Raw genomic sequence first — 23,465 nt, 5'->3', positions numbered from 1 at the left:
AATTTTTTGTATTTTTGGTAGAGACAGGGTTTCGCCATGTTGCCAGGCTGGCCTTGATTGAACTCCTGAGCTCAGGTGATCCACCCACCCCAAGCCTCCCAGAGTGCTGGGATTACAGGTGTGAGCCACACCTCCTGGCCTCAAGGAATATTCTTGATTGAAAATGGTGCTAAAGTTGGTCTTTTTATGAGTGGTAGCTCTTCAGTTTAATATAAATAACATCTTGGGTGATATCTGAACTTTTTGATATTGAAAGATAGAATTGGTTTCTTTTCACATTTTTCTTTATTTTTAAGCTTATGTCTTGTGGCACCTGTACAAAGGATTTGGTTGTGGTTGAACTATAAAGTTACGTGTCTTGAAAATTGATTACCAGGTTTGGGTTGTGGCTCCAAATAAGAAAATGAAATGTTTCACCATAACTGTATTTCATAAACAGGAAAAGAACATTCAGATGTATATTTCCTACAATTCTTCACAAACTTTTTCCGCAGTTTGTACATTCATACAGTTTCACACATCAAATGTAAAAACTGTCATTCCTGCACTGTTCTGCTTTTTAAAAATTTATGGTACTTGTTGCTGCTGTAGTCATTCATGTATAGTTGGCTCAAGGAACACTTCTAAAAGCTCAATTAAACATTTGTTTTTTGAGACAGGGTCTTTCTCTGTTGGCCTGGCTGAAGTGCAGTGGCATGATCAGAGCTCACTGCAGCCTCGAACTCCTGGGCTTAAGTGATCCTCGCTCCTCAGACTGCTAAGTAGCTGGGATTACAGGCTACCACACCCTGTTAATGTTTTTTGTTTTTAATAAAGTCTTGCCATGTTTCGCAGGCTGGTCTCAAACTACTGAGCTCAAGCCATGCTCTACCCCAGCCTGCCAAAATGTTGGGATTACAGGTGTGAGCCACCACACTTGGCCTTAAAATATTTTAATTTCCTCAAATTTACAAAGGAGAATAAGACCTCATGGCTAAATTGAAAAGTGAGTGCAGCTAGTTCATTGTTTGCACAAGGAGCTACAGTCTAATTGCAGTTCTTATTTTAGCTGATGAAACAACCAGTTTGTCATGGAAATTATTTTAGTGTGGTATTATGTACCAGATTTTTAGAATCCATAACTTGAAATTAGCTTTACATGCTACATAGTAAACAGTGGACTACAGAAACAAAAGTATTAACATAAGGACCTTAATTTTTTCACCTATTTTAGGACCTTAAATATTCAGTAGCCATAATAGTCTTTCTTTATTCCATCTGTGTTTTCGTTTTGTCAGTGAGTGGAATAATGTGCTCCTTATTTAAAACATCTTTTCCCCTAGCAGTAGAACCTATTAGGTCTTGTGGTTTGATCACTCACTGGTTTTGAGAATAGATGAATCATCTCTAGTATAGATCTTCATGGTAGGCCATTCACCTTCAGTCTATTACTCATAGCAAAAACTTCACGGACTTGAAGTTTAAAACCCATGAATCTGCTTAGGTTTTAGAATCTCAATATTTGACATTTGCTCACTATTTCATGTCTATTTGTTGGCCCAGTTTTTCTGTATTTTCTTTGCCCAAACTCATTATCAAGATTAATATTTGGATATACTCTTTTTGAGACCCTCAAGGGCATATTGACATGGATTTAGTTAATTTTAGTCATCTACTGATGTTGAAGAATTGTGAAGACAGTCACTGGTAGAGGTGATTCTATGGAGGCTATCCCATCCCAGTGGAATGTTAATGCATTACCAAAGTGTGTTAGCTGCAGTAGACAGATGTTTCTGTCTTGGGGGTTTAGGGCACAACATTTCTGAGGAACTCTGACTCAATCTGTCCCTTCTCCTTTCACAGGGCAGCAAGGCGAACCCCATCCCTACTCACTGGAGCTCAGCTTTGATTTTTAACCTCCCTTCCCCACCCTTCCAGAACACACACATTCCATTCCAAAACTGATTTTATAAAGACATTTTAAACATAATGATGCAACTTGGTGTGCACTACGGCAAATGTACAGGTGTTTTTTTTTTAATTGTTTCCAAAACCGGGACCTGGATTTAAGATGTAATTTTTAAAATTTCTATTTCTATTTTTTCTGCAGCAGTTGGGTTAGAGGAGGAGGAGCCTTTTAGCCTCTCATAAACTGACCTCTCTACTTCCTCGTGTATTTTTAAGATTGATTGATGATGTGGAAAGGGCTTTGCTTGTCTGCTACTGAAAACTTTATCCTTGCGGTTTTTGTGGAAACTGCTTTTGGAAAGAGAAAAGAAATGAACTTTACTGACTTGACATTTTTGCACCTCCCGTTTTTCTAATCTGGGCTATTTTTATTTTTGTTTTTTTACAGTGAGATTTTTTTGATCTTCAGCTACAGTAAGTTATTCCAATTTTTTTTTAACATTTTTCCTGACTTTCCGCTGATTTCCTTTTTATTGTTGTTACTAGTTACTATTACTTATTATTATTATATTAATACTTATGATGGTGATGATGATGATGATAATGACACTGATGATTTTTAACCGGATTAAAATCGAGTTTTTCTGAATGTTTCTAAGAATTTCTCCGGCCTCCTGATTGACTTTGGAGTTTTGCATCTTGGGAGAGAAAGCGAAGGCATTAGTATTTTTAAGTGGTTTGATCACATAAACCTTTTCTCTCCCAACCCCACCCTTGCCCTCATCCCCTTCCCCACACTGAAAAGAATTTTACTGGCTGTTAAGTCTATGACCTTATTTTTCCTGATCTTTAACTTAACTGTTTTAGAGCATCTCTGGACGTCTGTATTTTTAATTTTTTTTATTTTTGTTTTTTTATTTTTAATCTTTCATTTGTTAAATTTTTAAACTGTGCTGCAATAAAATGTGTGTGGTACTACTTAACACTTATGATCGTGATGGCATTTTCCCTGAAAGCCATCTTCCTCCTGTTTCCCTTGAAATCCCATCCTGCTTTTCCTGTACACTACCCCTCACAAACCACAAGCTGCAGCAACTTGGATGCCCAGCCTGGAGCAGCAGCAGCCAGGATGACCTGGAGCCAGGGGGGCCTTCGGAACAGATGCACACCCTTCCTGGGTGATGGTAAGAGGTGTGAGGTCCACTTGGATTCATTACAAAGACTAGGAAATAAACCCGTTTAACAGTTTAGCTGATGTGTATAGGTCATAGCCTCTGGAAGTGTTTGGATTAAGCCTTTTGTATGTGCATCTTGAGGCGTTTCCCAAGGGGGACCACCCCAGTTATTTGTAAACTAATGGAATAATATGAGTTGCTAATTAACTTGGGCTGATTAGAACATTTTGGACACTTGGAAAGAGCAGCTGAAGTTTAAAATGAAAGTGGCTTGTTTTAATGATTAGCAACAAGACAACATATTGGGGAGTCCTTTTTTTTAGATTATTACAAATTAGTAAACATTTTCTGTCATTTAACGTATTCCTTGGGTTTGTGACATTTTTAGATTATATTCTATTTAGACTTTTTATCTTACTAAAATTTCACAAGAGTCAAACCATAAGAGATACAACATAATATTAAAATGCTGTCTCACTGGAGGGTTTTTAAAAATTTGAAAAAAGGTAGGCTTTTTGACCTCACAAAGCAGGGAAATCTGTTTAACCTCTACATCCAAATCAGGAACCGTCTAAGACTGACCCCTTTTATAGTGGTGACTCAAGGCCCAGCTAGATTTTGGGAATTGTAATTTGAATTCATAGAGTTCTAATGCTAGATTAGGAACTCTAATGTGTTCCTGATGGTAAGAAGGAATGAATTCTGTGTTATTCACAGGAATGGTGTAGAGATTAGTGAAGATGTGGATAGCCAAAGAGTAAGAATTTTAGCAACCCGTAGTATTTTACTCACTACAGCAAAATGTTTTGATAACCATTTTAGAGTTGCTCTGATAGATTTCAAGCTGGGGGGATAATTAGATTTTATTTTAAAATATTTCTATTTTTTGTAGAGACAGGGTCTCGCTATGTTTTCTAGGCTGGTCTTGAACTCCTGGGCTCAAGCGATCCTCCTGCCTTGACACCCCAAAGTGTTGACATTACAGGCGTGAGCCACTGCACCTAACCTGGAATAATTTTTTGAAGGCATATTCGGTACTGTTGTACTAGGGTAAATCACAGACTTGCTCCCTTATACCATACTCGGATGAAAAGTAAAATCTAGTTAAAGTGAGCACCAAAGGTACACTCAAAACAGAATGGGAGAAAAAGCAAAAGATTCCTGGAAGTTATCTAGAAAAAGAATGGGAATCTTTGTTTTTTAAATACGTGCAAGTTTTATTGATGCCCTCTATTGTATGAGAGCTATTTTTTCTATTTCTTTGCTGCTGTCAGTGTATGGAAGCTGCCCACTATAGGTTTAGTTTGATTTATTCCTTGTTAATTCTACAAATTTATTTTTATGGGACGTGTTCTGTTTGGAGATATAAAAAAGTTTATTATGTTTAAGGGCTTCGCAGCTTAGTGAGGGAGACACATGATTGAAATAATGTCCATATATGATGAGAGGTAAACACATATCCTATAGAAGCATGCCGAAATAAGCTGGGGACGTTGGTACCTGCCTATAAGCCTGTAGTCACAACTAATTGGAAGGCTGAGGCAGGAGGGTCCCTTGGCCCAGGATTTGAGAGGCTATAGTGTGTGATGTGATTATTCACTGCACTCCAGGCTGGGCAACATAATGAGACCTCATCTCTTTTTTTTTTTTTGAGATCGTGTCTCGCTCTGTTTCCCAGGCTGGAGTGCAGTGGCACCATCTTGGCTCACTGCAACCTCCCCCTCCCAGGTTCAAACGATTTTCCTGCCTCAGCCTCCCGAGTAGCTCAGACTACAGGCTCGGACCACCATGTCCGGCTAATTTCTGTATTTTTAGTAGTGACGAGGTTTCACCATGTTGGCCAGGCTGGTCTCAAACTCCTGATCTCATGGTCTGCCCACCTCGGCCTCCCAAAGTGCTGGAATTACAGGCATGAGCCACCGCGCCCGGCCTTAAATTTTTGTATTTTTAATAGAGACAGGGTTTAGTAGAGATGCCATGTTGGCCAGGCTGGTCTCAAGTTCCTGACCTCAGGTGATCCACCTGCCTCAGCCTCCTGAAGTTTTGGGATTACAGGTGTGAGCTACTGCACCCGGCGAGACCCCATCTCTTTCTAAAAAAAGAAAGCATGCAGAAATGGTTACCTAACTAACCCTAAGAGGTCAGGGAATCCTTTTTTTATTTTATTATTTTTATTTATAACTTTAATTTTTATTTATAACTTTAAATTTATAAATTTATCCCTTCTGCCTTAATCACATAAAGGGATTTTTATTTTATTTTTTATTTTTATTTTTTAAATAAGACAGAGTCTCGCTCTGTCACCTAGACTGGAGTGCAGTGGTGTGATCTCGGCTCACCACAACCTCTGCCTCCCAGTTTCAAGCAGTTCTCTCTCTCAGCCTCCCGAGTAGCTGGGATTACAGGCACCTGCCACCATGCCCGGCTAATTTTTGTATTTTTAGTAGAGACGGTTTCATCTTGGCTAGGCTGGTCTTGAACTCCTGACGTCGTGATCAGCTCACCTCGGCCTCCCAAAGTGTTGGAATTACAGGTGTGAGCCACTGTGCCTGGCCGACGGGATCCTTTTAAGAGAGGTAGTGTACCGAAATGAATCTTAAGGCCAGAGAATAAAAGTTTGATTGCCATACATGCCAAGGAATTTATTATTTTATCCAGAAGCCAATGTGAGCCATTTTAGAAATATTCTAAACTGGAAAGTGGCATCAGATTTTCCTTTTATTTTTATTTTTTGAGACAGGGTCTTGTTCTGTCACCCAGGCTGGACTGCAGTGACGTTAACAAGGCTCACTGCAGCCTTGACCCCCTGGGTTCAAGCTATCCTCTGGTCTCAGCCTCCTGTATAGCTGGGACGACGGACATGCACCACAATACCTGACTATTTTTTATTGTTATTTTTTTGGTGGAGACAGGTCTCATTTTGTTTCCCAGGCTGGTCTCAAAAACTCCTGGAAGATTTTAATTTTTAGAAATGTCTTTCTAATAACAGTATGGAAATGGTGTAGAGGAAATGAGATTAGAAGTAGGAGATTAATAAGGGAGATACTAAAATCCAAGGAAGAATAACGACCTGGCTTGGACAAAGGTAATGCTAATGAGATTAGAGATTAGTAGGTAAAATTAGCATCTCAGGACAGATGTGATAAGGTGGACAAGAACACAGATTTGGCATGATTGCTGGTTTCTAGCTTCTGGGGTAGGGAGAGATACTGGGGAATGAATGAAGGGAGAAGATTATAGTTTGAGGGTGGGAAAAGGAATATTTTAAACATCTTGGAGGTGTTCAAGGAACATTCAAGTATAAGATGTTTTATTAAGTATTTGAGTACTTATTTTGAAAATGATTATTAGGTTTGGGCATATAGGGATGAACAAAACATGTCCCTTGCCCTCTTAGATATTATAGATCATTGAGGGAAGAAACAAAGTAAACGGCACGTTTCACAGTCAGGATTGATGAAGGAAAAGAACAGCGTGGATGAGAAGATGGCAAGGGAACCAAAATTAGAACATGGAATTTGGGGGAGGCTGCCAGGGAAGCTTAGCTACATGGAAGTAGCTAATAGTGAAGCTCATTCTGTAAGAAAACCATATGTGAAAGCACAGATAATGGGGAACAAGACTTGGCCTCCAAGTAAGAAATAATACTGGAAAATAATTACCAAGAATACGTAGATGAGGGATGGAGTTAGAGAGGTAGGCAAAGACCAAACAATGATAGCACGGGACCTTAGAGGGTCTTGTTTAAGATCCTGTCTTGGGCACAAGTAGAATCTGTTGAAGGATTTTGAAGAAGACTCATCTTCAGGCTGTTGTGTAGGGAATGTTAGTGATGAGAACTAAGAGGGCAAGTAGGGCAGTAAGCTTGGAGATAGAGTAGGCCACTGTCTCAATCTCTTGAAGAAAATAATCATCCCAGGCCTAACAATAACTTGCCCTGGTTTTTCAAATGAGTTTTTATTGGGTGTATTAATGAGCAAAATCAGTCTGAGTAAGATAGGTTGAGAACTGATCAGGCTCCAGGAAATTACTAATTATTTCTGTGATACCTTGTTGGGTCATATAATGGCTTTCTTATTTGGCAGAAAAAAGTAGCAGGACATTAATTTCTCTTACGGAAGTATTCTAAACTCTTGACTATGTCCACCACTGTTAAAGTTGTGAGTTTGTGTTAACTTACTTAATCATCATCAAAACCTTGAGTAGGAGTAGATACTGTTACTCATGTTTTAGAGGTGAGAATATTGGAGTCAGAATTTAAATAACTTGCCTAAAGTTAGACTGCTTTAGTGGTTTAGCATGGATTCAACCCTGGGATTAAGGGTGTAGATTTCAACACTTAATGATAGTAGACTCCTTTTGTCTCTTTGATAGGTTGAACTTTTTTTTTTTTTTTTTTTTTTTTGAGACAGAGTCTCACTCTGTCACCAGGCTGGAGGGCAGTGGCGTGATCTCTGGCTCACTGCAACCTCCGCCTCCTGGGTTCAAGCGATTCTTGTGCCTCCGCCTCCTGAGTAGCTGGGATTACAGGCATGCACCACCACACCCAGCTAATTTTTATATTTTAGTAGAGATGGGGTTTCACCATGTTGGCCAGGCTGGTCTGGAAATCCTGACCTCGTGATCCGCCCACCTCAGTTTCCCAAAGTGCTGGGATTACAGGCGTGAGCCACCGTGTCCGGCTGAGCATTCTAGAAAAACAAAGTTTAGTTAAAGTTCCAAAGAACAACTTTGGACTTTTATTATTAAAATTTTAAAACTAAATATGTTTTTGCCCTTGAATTCCCAACACCTTAAATGGCTTAAAGATGTGTATATGTGCAAGGTAGTAAATTGTTTAGGTAGATGTATCTTGGTAAAATGTTACCATGGTTGTGGTGGCATTGTTAATAGGGAAGCAAGCACATTTTAAAAGTGAGCTTTAGGCCAGATGCAGCAGTTTATGCCTATAATCCCAGTACTTTGGGGGGCTGAAGTTGGAGGATAGCTCAAGGCCAGGAAAGTGGCAACGTAGCAAGACCCTGTCTACAAAAAGCTGGGCATGGTGACACACAGCTGTAGTGTAGCTCCCTGGAAGGCTGAGGCGGTAGAATTATTTGAGTTCAGGAGTTTGAGGTCAGAGTGAGTTACGATTGCACCACTGTGCTCCAGCCTGGGTGACAAGAGTGAGACCCTGTCTCTTAAAGTAAAAAAACAAAAGCGAGCTTTTTTTTTTTTTTTAAAACTATCATTAAGCAGTAAGAAGTGAACTTTAGTTGGAAAAAAATTATTTATGGTTAAAAAAAAAAAAACACGGAGAGGAATGTGTTAACTAAGCCCAGGTGTCCTTTTTCAATCCTCATCTCACTTGACCTGTTGGTTCCATTTAACCAGATCTCTTCCTTGAAACGTTTTTATTTTTTTTTACTTTGCTTCCAGGTTTTTGTTACATGTCTCTGACTGTTACTCTTTCTGTTGGACTGCCCCATGATTCAGTCCTTCCACTTCTCTTTTCTGTCCACACTCTGGGTCCAATTTCATTCCGATTCATTCATGATTTAATACACCACCTATAAGCTGATTTCGACACTTAAGATCAACCAACAGCCTATACTTTTCTTTTGAATGTCATGCCAATTCAGTTACCTGCATGACAACTCTGTTGAATATCCAATATGTCAACTTTAAAGTGCAAAACTGTGCTCCTGATGTTCATGCCTCAAACCAGTCTCTTGTGTACTGTTACCTTTTTCAGTTAATGAAACAATTTTTGTGTCTCTTGGGCCAAAGATTTTGGCTAGCCATCCTTGATTGCTATTCTTCTCACCTTTGGCCTATTAGAAAACCATGTTGGCCAGGTGTGGTAGCTCAGGCCTGTAATCCCAGCACTTTGGGAGGCTGAGGGAGGTGCATCGCTTGAGCTCAGGAGTTTGAGACCGGCCTGGGCAACATGGTGAAATCCCATCTCTTCAAAAATATACAAAAATTAGCCGGGAGTGGTGGCACATGCCTGTAGTCCCAGCTACTTGAGAGACAGGCATGAGAGTCGCTTGAGCCCCGGAGGCAGAGGTTACAGTGAGCCGAGATTGCACCCGCACCATTGCACTCCAGCCTGCGTGATAGAGCAAGACCCTATCACAAAAAAAAAAAAAAGAAAAGAAAATCATGCTGTCAGCTCTTCAAAATATACCACTACTCATATTGTCGACATTTGGTCCAATTTCAAGCCACCATTGTCTCCTGTGCATTATTGTATATAACAGGTTTGTATTTCTTTTGTCCCTCCCCACTAGTTTTGTTCTTAATGTGATAGCTAGATTTATCCTAAAATGTAATGTTTGAAAAAAAATTTTTTTTTTTTTTGAGGCGGAGTTTTGCTCTTTTTGCCCAGGCTGGAGTGCAATGCTGCGAGCTCGGCTCACCGCAACCTCCGCCTCCCGGGTTCAAGCGATTCTCCTGTCTCAGCCTTCCAAGTAGCTGGGATTACAGGCACCAGCCACCACGCCTGGCTAATTTTTTTTTTATTTTTAGTAGAGACAGGGTTGCACCATGTTGGCCAGGATGGTCACCACACCTTGCTAAAATGGAGTTTTATTACTCCTTTGAAAAGGAATACTAGTCAAGTGAGTGAAGATTGATGTGGATTTGTGAGAGGAAGTACCTCATCTTTATCTTACCTTTGATCCCAGTAAAGTAATACATGCTCATAGAACATTTTTAGAAAATACAGCTATCCAAAGATAACATTTTGGTGTGTTCTTCCAGGCTTTTTGGGGCTTATATAATCTTCAAAAAGCCCTGTCATACAGCATATATATTTAAGTAATATTTTTAAATTTAACCTGAATAGCTTACGTTAGTAGATACAGATCTCTGAAAAATTTGTAGTAGTTACATAGTATTATATACTCTATAAATAGTACATGGTACATTGCATGCTTGTACTATATTTTATTTTACCAATACACTGTTGTTGTACCCTTCCCCATTTTTTTCTTTTGTAAACAAAGCTTTGGACAGTTTTTTTTTTTTTTTTTTTTTTGAGATGGAGTCTCGCTCTGTCTCCCAGGCTGGAGTGCAGTGGCGCAATCTCGGCTCACTGCAAGCTCCGCCTCCTGGGTTCACACCATTCTCCTGCCTCGGCCTCTCCGAGTAGCTGGGACTACAGGCACCCGCCACTACGCCCGGCTAATTTTTTTGTATTTTTAGTAGAGACGGGGTTTCACTGTGGTCTGGATCTCCTGACCTCGTGATCCGCCCGCCTTGGCCTCCCAAAGTGCTGGGATTACAAGCGTGAGCCACTGCGCCCGGCCGCTTTGGACAGTCTTAAAACTACAGTTGTGCATATCTTTATTCTTACAATTAAGCCCCAGAAATATAATTTTTCAAGGGTATGCACATTTTACTTTTCTGCCAGGGAGGTGGGGGAGGTGGGCAGAGTATGCACTTTTTTTTTTTTTTTTTTTTTGAGACGGAATCTCAACTCTGGCCCAGGCTGGAGTGCAGTGGCGTGATCTCACTGCAAGCTCCCTCTCCTGGATTCACGCCATTTTCCTGCTTCAGCCTCCCGAGTAGCTGGGACTACACACGCGTGCCACCACGCTCGGCTTATTTTTTTTTTTTTTTTTTTTTTGAGACGGAGTCTCGCTCTGTCGCCCAGGCTGGAGTGCAGTGGCGCGATCTCGGCTCACTGCAAGCTCCGCCTCCTGGGTTCACGCCATTCTCCTGCCTCAGCCTGTCTGAGTAGCTGGGACTACAGGCGCCCACCACCACGCCCGGCTAATTTTTTTTGTATTTTTAGTAGAGATGGGGTTTCACCGTGGTCTCGATCTCCTGACCTCGTGATCCGCCCGCCTCGGCCTCCCAAAGTGCTGGGATTACAAGCGTGAGCCACCGCGCCCGGCCCTTATTTTATATATATATATATTTTTTTTTAGTAGAGACAGGGATTCAACATGTTAGCCAGGATAGTGTCGATTTGCTGACCTCGTGATCTGCCCGCCTTAGCCTCCCAAAGTGCTGGGATTACAGGCCTGAGCCACCGCACCTGGCCACACATTTAAAAAAGTTCTTAAGTTTGCTCTCCAGAAGCTAATACATTTAGCAATTTATTGGCAGTGTTGGTGGCCACTAATACTTAATTTCTAGTTTTGTGAATTACTTTGGATCTTTTGCTTTAAGATTTGACCCTGTATTATTCTGAAGGGTTTGATAAGTTTTTAAGTTGAATAGTAAAAATGTTGATAGATTTTGAGTGAAACATTGATACAGTGTTGACTATATTTCTGTGTATAGTTTGAGATTCACGTGTAATTTTTGTTTTCAGGTACATGCACATCTTTGGTGCTATCTTTTTTTTTCTTTTTCTTTTTCTTTTTTTTTTTTTTTTTGACAGTCTAGCTGTGTCACCCAGGTTGGAGTGCAGTGGCGTGATCTCACTCACTGCAAGCTCCGCCTCCTGTGTTCACGCCATTCTTCTGCCTCAGCCTGCGGAGTAGCTGAGACTACAGGCATTCGGCTAATTTTTTTTTTTTTGTTGTTTTTTTTTTGTTTTTTTTTTTTTTTTTTAGTAGAGATGGGGTTTCACCATGTTGGCCAGGATGGTCTTGATATCCTGACTTCGTAATTCACCTGCCTCAGCCTCCCAAAGTGCTGGGATTACAGGCGTGAGCCACTGCACCTGGCCAGCCTTTTTTTTTTTTTTTTTTTTTTTTTTTTTTTTTTTTTTAAGACGGAGTCTTGCTCTGTTGCCAGGCTGGAGTGCAGTGGTGCGATCTCGGCTCGCTGCAACTTCCACCTCCCAGGTTCAAGCAATTCCACTGTCTCAGCCTCCTGAGTAGCTGAGATTACAGGTACGCGCCACCACGCCTGACTAATTTTTGTTTTTTTAGTAGAGACAGGGTTTCACCATGTTGGCCAGGATGGTCTTGGATCTCTTGACCTTGTGATCCGCCTGCATCGGCCTCCCAGAGTGCTGGGGTTAACGGGCGTGAGCAGCCGCACTCGGCTGGTGCTATCTTTTAATTGTGAAAAAAATTTCACGTACACAAAAGAGAATAGTATAATGAACTTCCATGTACTTGTCCCACTTTAATAATCCTTGGCCAGTCTTTTATTTGCATCTACATCTCCCCATCCACCCCCTTCCCATGTTATTTTGAAGCAAATTCTTGATATATTTCATCTGTAGATATTTCAGTGTGTATTTTAAAAAGAATTAGGACTTAACCACAATTATCCCACCAAAAACATTCAATAAATTAACTATTTTAATACTAAGCATATTTAGAGGCCTGGTGTGGTGGCTTATACCTGCTCTTTAGGAGGCCAAGGCAGGCACATCACTTCAGGCCAGGAGTTCGAGACCAGCCTGGCCAATGTGGTGAGACCCCGTCTCTACTAAGAATACAAAAAAATTACCTGGGTGGGGTGGCGCATGCGTGTAATCCCAGCTACTTGGAAGTCTGAGGCAGAAGGATCTCTTGAACTCAGGAGGCAGAGGTTGCAGTGAGCCAAGATACTGCCACTGCACTCCAGCCTGGGTGATATAGTGACACTTAAAAACAACAATAAAAAAAGACCAACAAATCCATTTAGTATCAAAAGTACTACCCTGAGAACTGAGTAAGGCATTCCTCAATGCGGCTTTATTTCTACGGGGATAACATGATTGGTGGGGTCTTTTTATTTGTTCTTTTGCTAACATAGTCCTGTATGGAATTTTGGAAGTGTTGTTTACTAAAGGTAGGTTTTGAAATTTTCTTAAGAGTGGGGGTCTTATGGTTATACTCATTGGTGATAAAAATCAAACCTTTTACTATTCTTAAATTTAGATATCTCCTGTTTTGGCTGTTTAAGAGAATACTGTAGTAACTTTTAAGTCAGATATCCTTGTTAAAAATTATTTTGGGCTGCTAGGTTATTGTTTTGTTACACCTGTCTAAAATCTTTTATCCATAATTTAGAAATTTAAAAATCTCTGACACATTTTGCATTTGACACCAAGACTCAATTTGGCAAAAAAAACTGATCTCAACTGATGTGAGATTATTTATGTTCTATGTGTGACATTTACTGAAAATTTATATGTATTCCTGCAGAAATATTTGATGTGATAACTGTGCTCTCCCAGATGCTACACAACAAAAAAAAGCATAGTATTTCTAAAATCTGAGACTCTTTTTCCTAATACATGTGTCTTTTTTTTTTTTTTTTGAGACGGAGTCTCCGTTGCCCAGGCTGGAGTGCAGTGGCGCAATCTTGGCTCACTGCAACCTCTGCTTCCCGGGTTCAAGCAGTTCTCCTGCCTCAGCCTCCCAGGTAGCTGGGATTACAGGCACCCACCACCACCACACTTGGCTAGATTTTGTATTTTTAGTGGAGACAGGGTTTCACCGTATAGGCCAGGCTGGTCTGGAACTCCTCACCTCAAGTTATCTGCCCACCTCTGCCTCCCAAAGTGTTGGGAGTACAGGTGTGAGCCACCACACCTGGCTGCAAGCATTGTAGACCAGAGACCAGAGTAGACTTAAAGTATACTTTGTTACAACTCATGCTCAGTCTGAGGTCACTGATAAAATTGAAACTTATTCTATAAGATAACAAGGAAATGAAGTATTTTTTTTTTTTTTTTGAGGTGGAGTCTCGCTCTGTCGCCCAGGCTGGAGTGCAGTGGCACGATCTTTGCTCACTGCAAGCTCTGCCTCCCAGGTTCCCACCATTCTCCTGCCTCAGCCTCCTGAGTAGCTGGGATTACAGGTGCCCACCACCACGCCCGGCTAATTTTTTGTATTTTAGTAGAGACGGGGTTTCACCGTGTTAGCCAGGATGGTCTCGATCTGCTGACCTTGTGATTCACCCGCCGATTACAGGCGTGAGCCACTGCGCCCGGCCGGAAATGAAGTCTTCAGAATGAATGTTGGCCCTTTCTATTCAGAAAATAGCCTGTGCTCCAGCATAGCATCATCACCATCTGGGAGCTACCTAGGAATAGAGTCTCACCCTACCCCAGTAGTATCAATATGCACATTGAAAAGAACGAATCTAGAACACTTTAACACTCCTTTTTTATTACTTGGCTTGGGAATTAAAAATTTTGGTGGACTTTTTGGCAGGAGTGGTTTTTGATGTTTGTGGAGAATGTTGAAGACTACAGTGTAGCCACATTTAATTTACATTGGAAAAATACAATATAAAACTTGACATTTGCAAAATTTGAAATAATGACTTCTAAATTACAAATAGAAGTAAAAATTTCAAAGCTGGCAGGCTGGAAATAACATATGCTATTCTGAGATGTGCTTTGAATTATCTGAACTCTTAATGCAGATCATGTTATATACCTTGGCGTAATATAAGCATTCTTGGTTATAAAAGCTGAGATTAACATTCAAAATACCTTGTAAATCAAGGTAGATCTGCCATAGTTATGACAATTTTTTTCCTTCAGTGTTTTAAGGAAAATATGTAAACATACAGAACAGTCTAAGGAATTCTTAATATACCTTCCACCAGGATTGCTATGTTTAATTTTATTTTTTTGCTGAACCATTTGCAAGGAAATTGCTGACTAAAGACAAAAAGACAAAAGACCACTAAGTATTTAAGTGTGGATTTCTTTTTTTTTTTTTTTTTTTTTTTTTTTTGAAGTGGAGTCTCACTCCAGTGCCCAGGCTGGAGTGCAGTGGTGCAATCTCAGCTCACTGCAACCTCTGCCTCTCGGGTTACAGCGATTCATTCCCCTGCCTCCCAAGTAGCCTGGACTACAGGTGTGTGCCACCACCCCCAGCTAATTTTTGTATTTTTTAATGGATTTAGTATACAGGTAGTCCTACTAACTATGCTGTTATTTTCATTCACATAGATTATCAGTTATATTAGAAATAAGACCTTCCTGTGTTTTATTATTTTTGCATATTTTTCAGTTCTCAGTCAAGATTTATTGACCTTACTGAAGTAATTTTGAAACATTAAATCTTAACCTAGGTAAAGCATTCTTTAAAATATTCCTGATGTTTGTTGGATACTTACAGATTCTGGAACCTTTTCTTTAAGAAGTGTTTTCAAAACAGAAGTTGCTCTAGGTTAGAGTATGATGGACTTTTATGTCGTAACACCCCAAAATGCTTTAATGATGGCACAGTTAAATGTGAAGGTTGAGAATGTAGAGAGAAATTTCTATGTATCTTGGGACTTCCAATGGCTAATAGACCCCAAAATATGTAATACAATGTTCAGTGAATCTAGAGGTACCCAATTCCTTGATTTTTTTTTTTTTTTTTTTTTTGAGACACAGTTTTCGCTCTTGTTGTCCAGGCTGGAGTGCAGTGGCGAGATATAGCTAGGCTCACTGCAATCTCTGCTTCCCGGTTCAAGCAATTCTGTAGCCTCAGCCCCCCAAGTAGCTGGGATTACAGGCATGTGCCGCCACACCTGGCTATTTTTTTTTTTTTTTTTTTTTTGTATTTTTAGTAGAGACGGGGTTTCACCATGTTGGCCAGACTGGTCTCAAACTCCTGACCTCTGGTGATTCACCTGCCTCGGCCTCTCAAAGTGCGGGCAGGATTACAGGCATGAGCCACTGCGCCCAGCCCCAATTCCTTGATTCTGTTTAGTTCTGAATTGCTCTTGGGGAAGAGAAGGGCCTAATTTTTGCTTAGGGTTTTGCAGAAGAGCTTTGCTGACTCAGTTATCTGTATATCATGATGACTAAGTTTCAGGGTAGCATTTTGCTATCTCTGCAGAAAGAAAAATTATAAAAACATTATGTATTATTAGTGAAAAATTAAAAAAACTCAAAACCCCATCCTATCCTTAGATGTCACCTTGGTATGTAATCTTGTACATATTTTGGTTATGCTCCATGTCAGTGTCACGTGTCATTTAAATTGTGTTCCATTGGACTGGTGCACTGAAATAATTCGTACTCATTCATTGTCAGGCACTTGTTTTCTACTTTTTCACTGTTAATGTGTCCACACCATTGATTGTTTCAGATGAGTTCTCAAAGGTAAAATTACTTAGTCAAAAAATACGCAGTTTTAAAACTTTTGATGAAATAATCCCATTTTCTGGAAATGCAGTATGAGTTCATATGGACCATTTATTTTGACCATTGCCTGCAGTAGATACTGTAATTAAAAATGTGTTTGCTTGTTTGGTAGGTGGAACATGGTACTTGGTTTAATTTGTATTTCCTTGATAGTGTTAATCTTCATATACCTTTAGGATTGTTAGTCACCTGTTTGTGTCCTTGGGCCATTTTTTGTTGGTATGTACCAATAATAGTAAATGATACAGTAGTAGCAGCAGCACTTGATATGTGCCAGGTACCATCATTTCCAGTGTTTTGTGTACCTTGTTTCATTTATGCATCATTCCTATCCTGTGAGACAAATACTATCAATGATACTCATTTTACAGATAAGGAACCTGATTTTAAAAGAGATTGACTTCCCAAAGAAAGTGCCTGCCACTAGCAAGCTGTTGATCTTGAAACACGTGTGTCTAGGCTGGTTGCAGTGGCTCATGCCTGTAATTCCAAACTTTTGGAAGGCTGAGGTGGGGAGATACTTGAAACCAGGTATTTGAGACCAGTTTGGGCAACATGGCGAAACCCCGTCTGTACTAAAAGTACAACAAAGTTAGCTGGACATTATTTTATTTTTAATTTTGGTGGAGATAAGGTCTTGCTACGTTGTTGGCTAGGCTGGTCTCTAACTCCTGGGCTCACGCAGTCTCCCACCTCAGCCTCCAAAAGTTTTCTGTTTATACTCTATTTAAAATGTGACCTCATTTTAAGGTTCGGTCATAGTGGACATGGCTTGAATTTGTGAGGATACAGGTTTTTTTTTCTTTTTTGTGATGTAGCCTTACTCCATCACCCAGGCTGGAGTGCAATGGCGTGATCTCGGCTCACTGCAACCTCCGCCTCCTATGTTCTGACAATTCTTTCTCATGCCTCAGCCTCCCAAGTAGCTGGCATTGCTGGCACTTGCCACCATGCTTGGCTAATTTTTTTTTGTATTTTTAGTAGAGATGGGGTTTCACCATGTTGACCAATTTGGTCTTGAACTCCTGTCCTCAAGTGATCCATTGGCCTCAACCTCCCAAAGTGCTGGGATTACAGGTGTGAGCCACCCCACCCAGCCAAGGATAGGTATTTTTGTATCCACTTTCAGTTTACTTCATTTTGGAAGTATGAGTTACCTAAAATTTTGATTTTTTTTTAAAACATACTGAGTTGTGCTAGAAACTAAACCAGAGTATAACTTTTCAGGGTACAAAAAATAATGCAGGACAGCTTGTCAGTTGAGATTGACTTTACTAATTATCATTGTTCAAAAATTGAAATACATCATGAAAAACTTTTGTATTGAAGGAAAATTGGGTATTGATGACTCATGAGGTTATGTCCTATCAGTGAAGGATACATAATTGAGAGGGGTTGTTTATACTTTACAGCAAAATCAAAGGCTGAAATTTTCTTAACGCTGGAGCTGTATGTGATCTTTAGTGATTATGAACTAGGTAGAAGAGGATGAAATATGAACTGCTAAGCCCTGTACTTAATAAAAAGTCCAACAAAAGAGTTGTCAAAACATAGAGGTTAGGATTACATTGATAAATAAGGATTCTTATATTTACAGTTGACCCTTAACACAAGGGGTGTTAAGGCACCAGCTGCCAGCACCTCCTCAAAAATAAAAAATCCATATATTACTTTGGACTCTCCAAAAACTTCACTGATGAGCTACTGCTGAGTAGAGGCCTTACTGATAAACAGTTAATTAACACAGATTCAGTATATGATACATTATATACTGTATTCTTACAAGAAAGTGAGCTAGTGAAAAGAAAAGGTTATTAAGGAGCAGAAGATATATTGACTTTGTTAACTAGAAGTAAATCATCACAAATGTCTTCTTTGTCCTCACATTGAGTAGGCTGAGGGGAAGATGAAGGCTTGATCTTGCTCTCTTGGGTGGTTTAGGCTCAAGAAAATCCATGTATAAACCCATATTGTTCAAGGGTCAGTTGTAATTCTGTATGTGTTGACAGTGCCAAAGTAAACAGAAAGTAGCATCTGGAGAGCATCCAGAATATTCCTTTCTTTTTCAAGGGAACTCAAAATTTGGAGTACTGTGTTAAAGTGAAATTGGCAGACTAACTTTTATTTGTTACAAGACGACATTTCTTTTTTTTTTTTGAAACGGAGTCTCACTCTGTCTCCCAGGCTGGAGTGCAGTGGCGCAATCTCCAGCTCACTGCAAGCTCTGCCTCCCAGGTTCACGCCATTTTCCTGCCTCAGCCTCCCAAGTAGCTGGGACTACAGGCACCCGCCAACATGCCCGGCTAATTTTTTGTTTTCGTATTTTTAGTAGAGACAGGGTTTCACCATGTTAGCCAGCATGGTCTTGATCTCTTGACCTCGTGATCCACCAGCCTCGGCCTTCCAAAGTGCTGGGATTATAGGCATGAGCCACTGCGCCCGACCTATAAGGCATCATTTATTTTCATAGATGGCTAGGATGGGGAAGAGTTTGAAGTGTTTTGTCAAAGAAAAATATAGAGCCATGTGCTGCATAGATGTTTTGGTGAATGACAGACCACATATATTATGGCCCCTTAAGATTATAATGGAGCAGGCCAGGTGTGGTGGTTCATGCCTGTAATCCCAACAATTTGGGAGGCCGAGGCAAGCAGATCACCTCAGGTCAGGAATTTGAGAGCTGCCTGGCCAACATGGTGAAACCCCATAGCCAGGCTTGGTGGTGCACATCTGTGTTCCCAGCTACTCAGGAGGCTGAGGCGGGAAAATCACTTGAACCTGGGAAGTGGAGGTTGTAGTGAACCGAGATTGTGCCACTGCACTCTAGCTTTGGTGACAGGGAAACTCCTTCTCAAAAAAAAAAAACACTAAAAAGTAAAAGAGATTATAATGGAGCTGAAAAATTCCTGTTGCCTAGTGACATCTTGCTGATCCTGAACACTTATAGGCTTAGGCTAATGTTTATGTCTTAGTTTTTTCAAAGTAAAAATATTACAGTAAACTAAATAAGGTTAGTATATTAAAGAAAAGAAAAATTTGTTTTACAAACTTACTGTAGCCTTAAGTGTACCGTGTTTATAAAGTCTACAGTAGTGTATGGTAATGTCTCACGACTTCAAACCCACCACTCACTCAGTACAGTCACCAAAAGCAACATTCAGTCCTAAAAGCTCCATTCATGGTAAGTGCTTTATATAGGTATAACGTTTTTGAATTTTTTTTTTTTTTTTTTTTGAGACAGTCTCGCTTTGTTGCCAGGCTGGAGTGCAGTGGCACAATCTCCACCCCCTGGGTTCAAGTGATTCTCCTGCCTCAGCTTCCCGAGTAGCTGGGATTACAGACATGCACCACCATGCTTGGCTAATTTTTGTATTTTTAGTAGAGACGAGGTTTCTCCATGTTGGTCAGGCTGGTCTCGAACTCCTGACCTCGAACTCCTGACCTCTCGAACACCCGCCTCGTCCTCCAAAAATGCTGGGATTACAGGCGTAAGCCACTGCTCCCAGCCCGTTTTTGAAATCTTTTGTACTATATTTTTACTGTACTTTTTCTTTTTTGAAGTACACAAATAACATTGTGTTAGAACTTAGACTCAGCTCGTTTTCTCTTTTTTTTTTGAGATGGAGTCTCGCTCTGTCTCCCAGCCTGGAGTGCAGTGGTGTGATCTTGGCTCAGTGCAACGTCTGTTTCCGGGATTCAAGCGATTCTCCTGCCTCAGCCTCCTGAGTAGCTGGGCCTACAGGCACATGCCACCATGCCTGGCTAATTTTTCTTTTTTAGTAGAGACTTGGGTTTCACCATATTGGTCTGGTTGGTCTCAAACTCCGTGTTGGGATTACAGGCATGAACCACCGTTCCTGGACTGTGTTAGAACTTCTTACAGTGTTCAGTACTTTGCGTGCTATGCAGGTTTGTAGTCTGGGAGTAATAGGCTATACGATACAGGCTAGGTGTGTGGTAGGCTACACTCTCTAGCTTGGTATTGGGTAAGTACACTCTTACGACATTAACACAGTGACAGAATTGCATAATGATACAATTCTCACGCATTTCCCTGTCATTAAGCAATGTGTGATTAATAATTGGTTTACTGATGAATGTAATTCCAAGAATATAGATTTAAGGGAAGAATTAAGAGTCAACTATGATTTAGAATTGCATATCATTAGATTGTGAGTTCTCTGACTTTGGCAATTCAAAAGCCTCCACCATTGGTGAGAAAGGATACCTTAAATGGAATTTTTAGCATCTTCTGAGGGACCTCGGGGGAAATTAAACTACATGAATTAGTTTTTTACATGGAGATGTTTTAAGACCTTAATTTTTTATTTGTTGCATTACATCACTCATTCATACATCGATAGGAAACAATTTTGCTTCTGAAAGTGCTTTATAGAGAGAAGTTGCGGTCAGGCGCAGTGGCTCACGCCTATAATCCCTGCAATTTTGGAATGTGGAGGTCAGCGGATCACCTGAGGTTGGGAGTTGGAGACCAGCCATGGTCAATATGGTGAAACCCCGTCTCTACTAAAAATACAAAAAATTATCCGGACGTGGTGGCGGGTGCCTGTAATCCCAGTTACTCGGAAGGCAGAGGTTGCAGTGAGCCGAGATTGCAACATTGCAAATCCAGCCTGGGCAATGAGCTAAGCTTCATCTTAGAAAAACAAACAAAAAAACAAAAAAAAACTTGCAGCAAACATGCAGATAAAAATAGTATTTACTCATTTCCATATGTCATCAGCACTCAAAGGTAACTACCACCAACATTTTTACGTTCTTGTCCTCTGTCTTAAATAGCTACAGATATATATATATGTATATTTTACTAATATGTAATTATTACAGTGTTAGAACCTCTACGTGGTAGATGTTTTCCAGTCAATAAGTATTCTACCACATTTTTGTTTAATGGCTGTCAAGTATCTTTTGTCACAGATGTATATAAAAGATTACATTTTTAGTTCCAAGCAAACATGGGAGTACTTGAATATCCTCAGTTGCTTAATGAATACAGATACAGGGACCTACCGTCCCATTGCTTGATACTTTTTATTGAGAATTTTCATATGAACCTACAAAACGTGTACTGGTTTACTTAGTTAAAACAATGGAAATGCCAATTTATTTTCCTTCACTTCGTTGCATGATCATTGTTATTGTTACATAAGCAGATTTGACAGAAAAAGAGATGTAATCTTACTTTGGAAATTTGGTGAAATGTGCAATCTGGTATATATCATTTTTGAATCTGCTATATATAGCATCTTAAGAAAACTTTGGAACACAATATATACATACATAGAATAAGCCATTCCTGTGTAAGCCCCACTCTTCAGATAGCAACTGCCACGTTTGCTCTCTACACTTTTCTCCTGAATGATTTCAAACTTTGTTGACATGATACTTAAGCGAACATGATACACACTGAAGTTAGGAGCTTCCATGTGGCTGCATCTCCTAGGAAGGAAATATATGCCACCAAAATATTATCAAAACAATAATGAACATCAATGAAGTAATTAAACAATTCATAGTAAAATTATCTAGATAAAAATGTCTCTTTTCCCCAGTCTAGTATTCAATCAGAATTCACACACTGTCTCCCCCACCCCCCTACATCCCCATTTTTTGAGACAATGAGGTGGCTCGATCTTGACTCATTGCATCCTCCACCTCTAGGGTTCAAGCAATTCTGCCTCAGCCTCCCAAGTGCTGGGACTACAGGTGTGTGCCATCATACCCAGCTTGTCTTTGTATTGTTAGTAGAGATGGGGTTTCACCATATTGGCCATGCCGGCACTGCTTTTTTAATCTAGAAAAAGGCCCCTAGTTTTTATTTTTTTGAGATGTCCAAACCAGTTGTATTGTGATTTCCCATAAACTTGAAATTGTCTGATTGTTTACCCCATATATAGATTCTAGAAAATAGCTTGCTGAGAATAATGCGTAGTGATAATGCGTGTTTAAGTGTGTCACATCAGGAGGCATGCAATGTTAGGTTGTCCTACAACTTTGTAACTTTGATCCCTTAGTTTAGGTTGAGACCTCCAGGTCTTCATTGTAAAGGTACATTTTCCCCCTATGTAATTATAGAGAGTAATCTGTTTGCAAATCTGTACTCCGCTCACCAAGTTTTACCTGGCCCTTTTAGCATACATTGACAGTACTCTCAGATGTTAAATTGGTGTAATCCTCACCAATGTAAATAAATTTTAAATAATGTGTCTTAACATCTTTTTGAGATGGAGTCTTGCACTGTCGACCAGACAGAAGTGCAGTGGCTTGATGTTGGCTCACTGCAACCTCCGCCTCTTGGGTTCAAGAGATTCTCCTGGCGCAGTCTCCAGAGTAGCTGGAATTACAGGCGCATGACACCACGCCCAGCTAATTTTTAATATTTTTTGTAGAGATGGAGTTTCGCTATGTTGACCAGTCTGGTCTCGACCTCTTAACCTGGTGATCTTCCTGCCTTGGCCTCCCAAAGTGCTGGGATTACAGGCGTGAGCCACCTTGCCTGGCCCCACACCTTATTATTATATATTATTATATTTATGATCCATTTGTTTGGATTTCCTGCCATTTTTAAATTTTGTTACTCTTTTGAGAATTAAGTTTTATTTCATTTGGGTTTTGACATTTGCATATGCAGTTTTTTTTTATGTGATTTGTATTTAGGATTTAGAGTGAGGTTGGTTCCAATTTTTGAAAAAGATGGCTACCTAGTAGTACCATTTATTGAATTACTCATTTCCCCCCCATGATGTACAAGGTCTTAGGTATTCTTAGTTATAATACTTAAACATAGCAGTTAGCATAATGTTTTCTAAAAGTAGCCAACTTTGTTTCTTCATAGGCTGAAAATGTCTTAGTAATATCACCAGGTACTACTATTTTCTCAGAGATTACTCTCGCAGTATTTACCTTGAGATACTGTTTTTGATTAAATGAGCTAATGATTCCTGGCAGTTCAGCAAATTAAAATGCACATTTTTCCAGGCATTGTTGGCCTCTGAAGAGGCCAGAGGGAAGTAGTTGAAAGCAATAAGATCCATAGGAAGCAGTACAAAAATGGTGACCAGACAGAGAGTAATGTGGGATAGGGTAGCTGGACCTAAATAGGCAAAATAAGAGTTGAAGTGTCTTCAACAACTTAGATCAAATGATGATCATCCAAGTATGCAGAGGAATTTATAGTATCCAAAGAGTATTCAGAAACTATTGTGAATGACTGAAAACTTTGGAATACAGAAGACTGAGTAAACCGTTTAGAAAATTGACAACTCATTGCTGCCATCTAGTGTCACTTTTGTCTTTGAAATTCTGCAAAGGGAAAATTTACATATATAGCATATTTAGTATATAGAATTGGC

General features: G+C 40.0%; 1 protein-coding gene across 43 annotated transcripts in view; it reads left to right on the top strand.

The window, feature by feature from the left end:
- HNRNPC (heterogeneous nuclear ribonucleoprotein C) overlaps positions 1-23,465 on the top strand; it is a 57,839-nt gene that overhangs the window by 4,148 nt on the left and 30,226 nt on the right. For 9 of the 43 annotated variants that reach the window (XM_055289614.2, XM_055289610.2, XM_063644760.1 and 6 more), the window contains one exon: positions 2,336-2,361. The exons of 4 other annotated variants lie outside the window; for them this stretch is intronic. The gene's annotated coding sequence lies outside the window, so the exon portion shown is untranslated. Of the gene's footprint in view, positions 1-1,842; positions 2,053-2,335; positions 2,362-2,973; positions 3,079-23,465 lie in introns of all 43 variants that reach the window. 30 more of the 43 variants (XM_063644764.1, XM_063644753.1, XM_063644746.1 and 27 more) reach the window with 7 other exon arrangements.

Source organism: Symphalangus syndactylus, chromosome 8 (assembly GCF_028878055.3).
Source record: "Symphalangus syndactylus isolate Jambi chromosome 8, NHGRI_mSymSyn1-v2.1_pri, whole genome shotgun sequence".
NCBI lineage: Eukaryota > Metazoa > Chordata > Mammalia > Primates > Hylobatidae > Symphalangus > Symphalangus syndactylus.
This window is presented reverse-complemented; position numbering and strand designations above follow the sequence as displayed.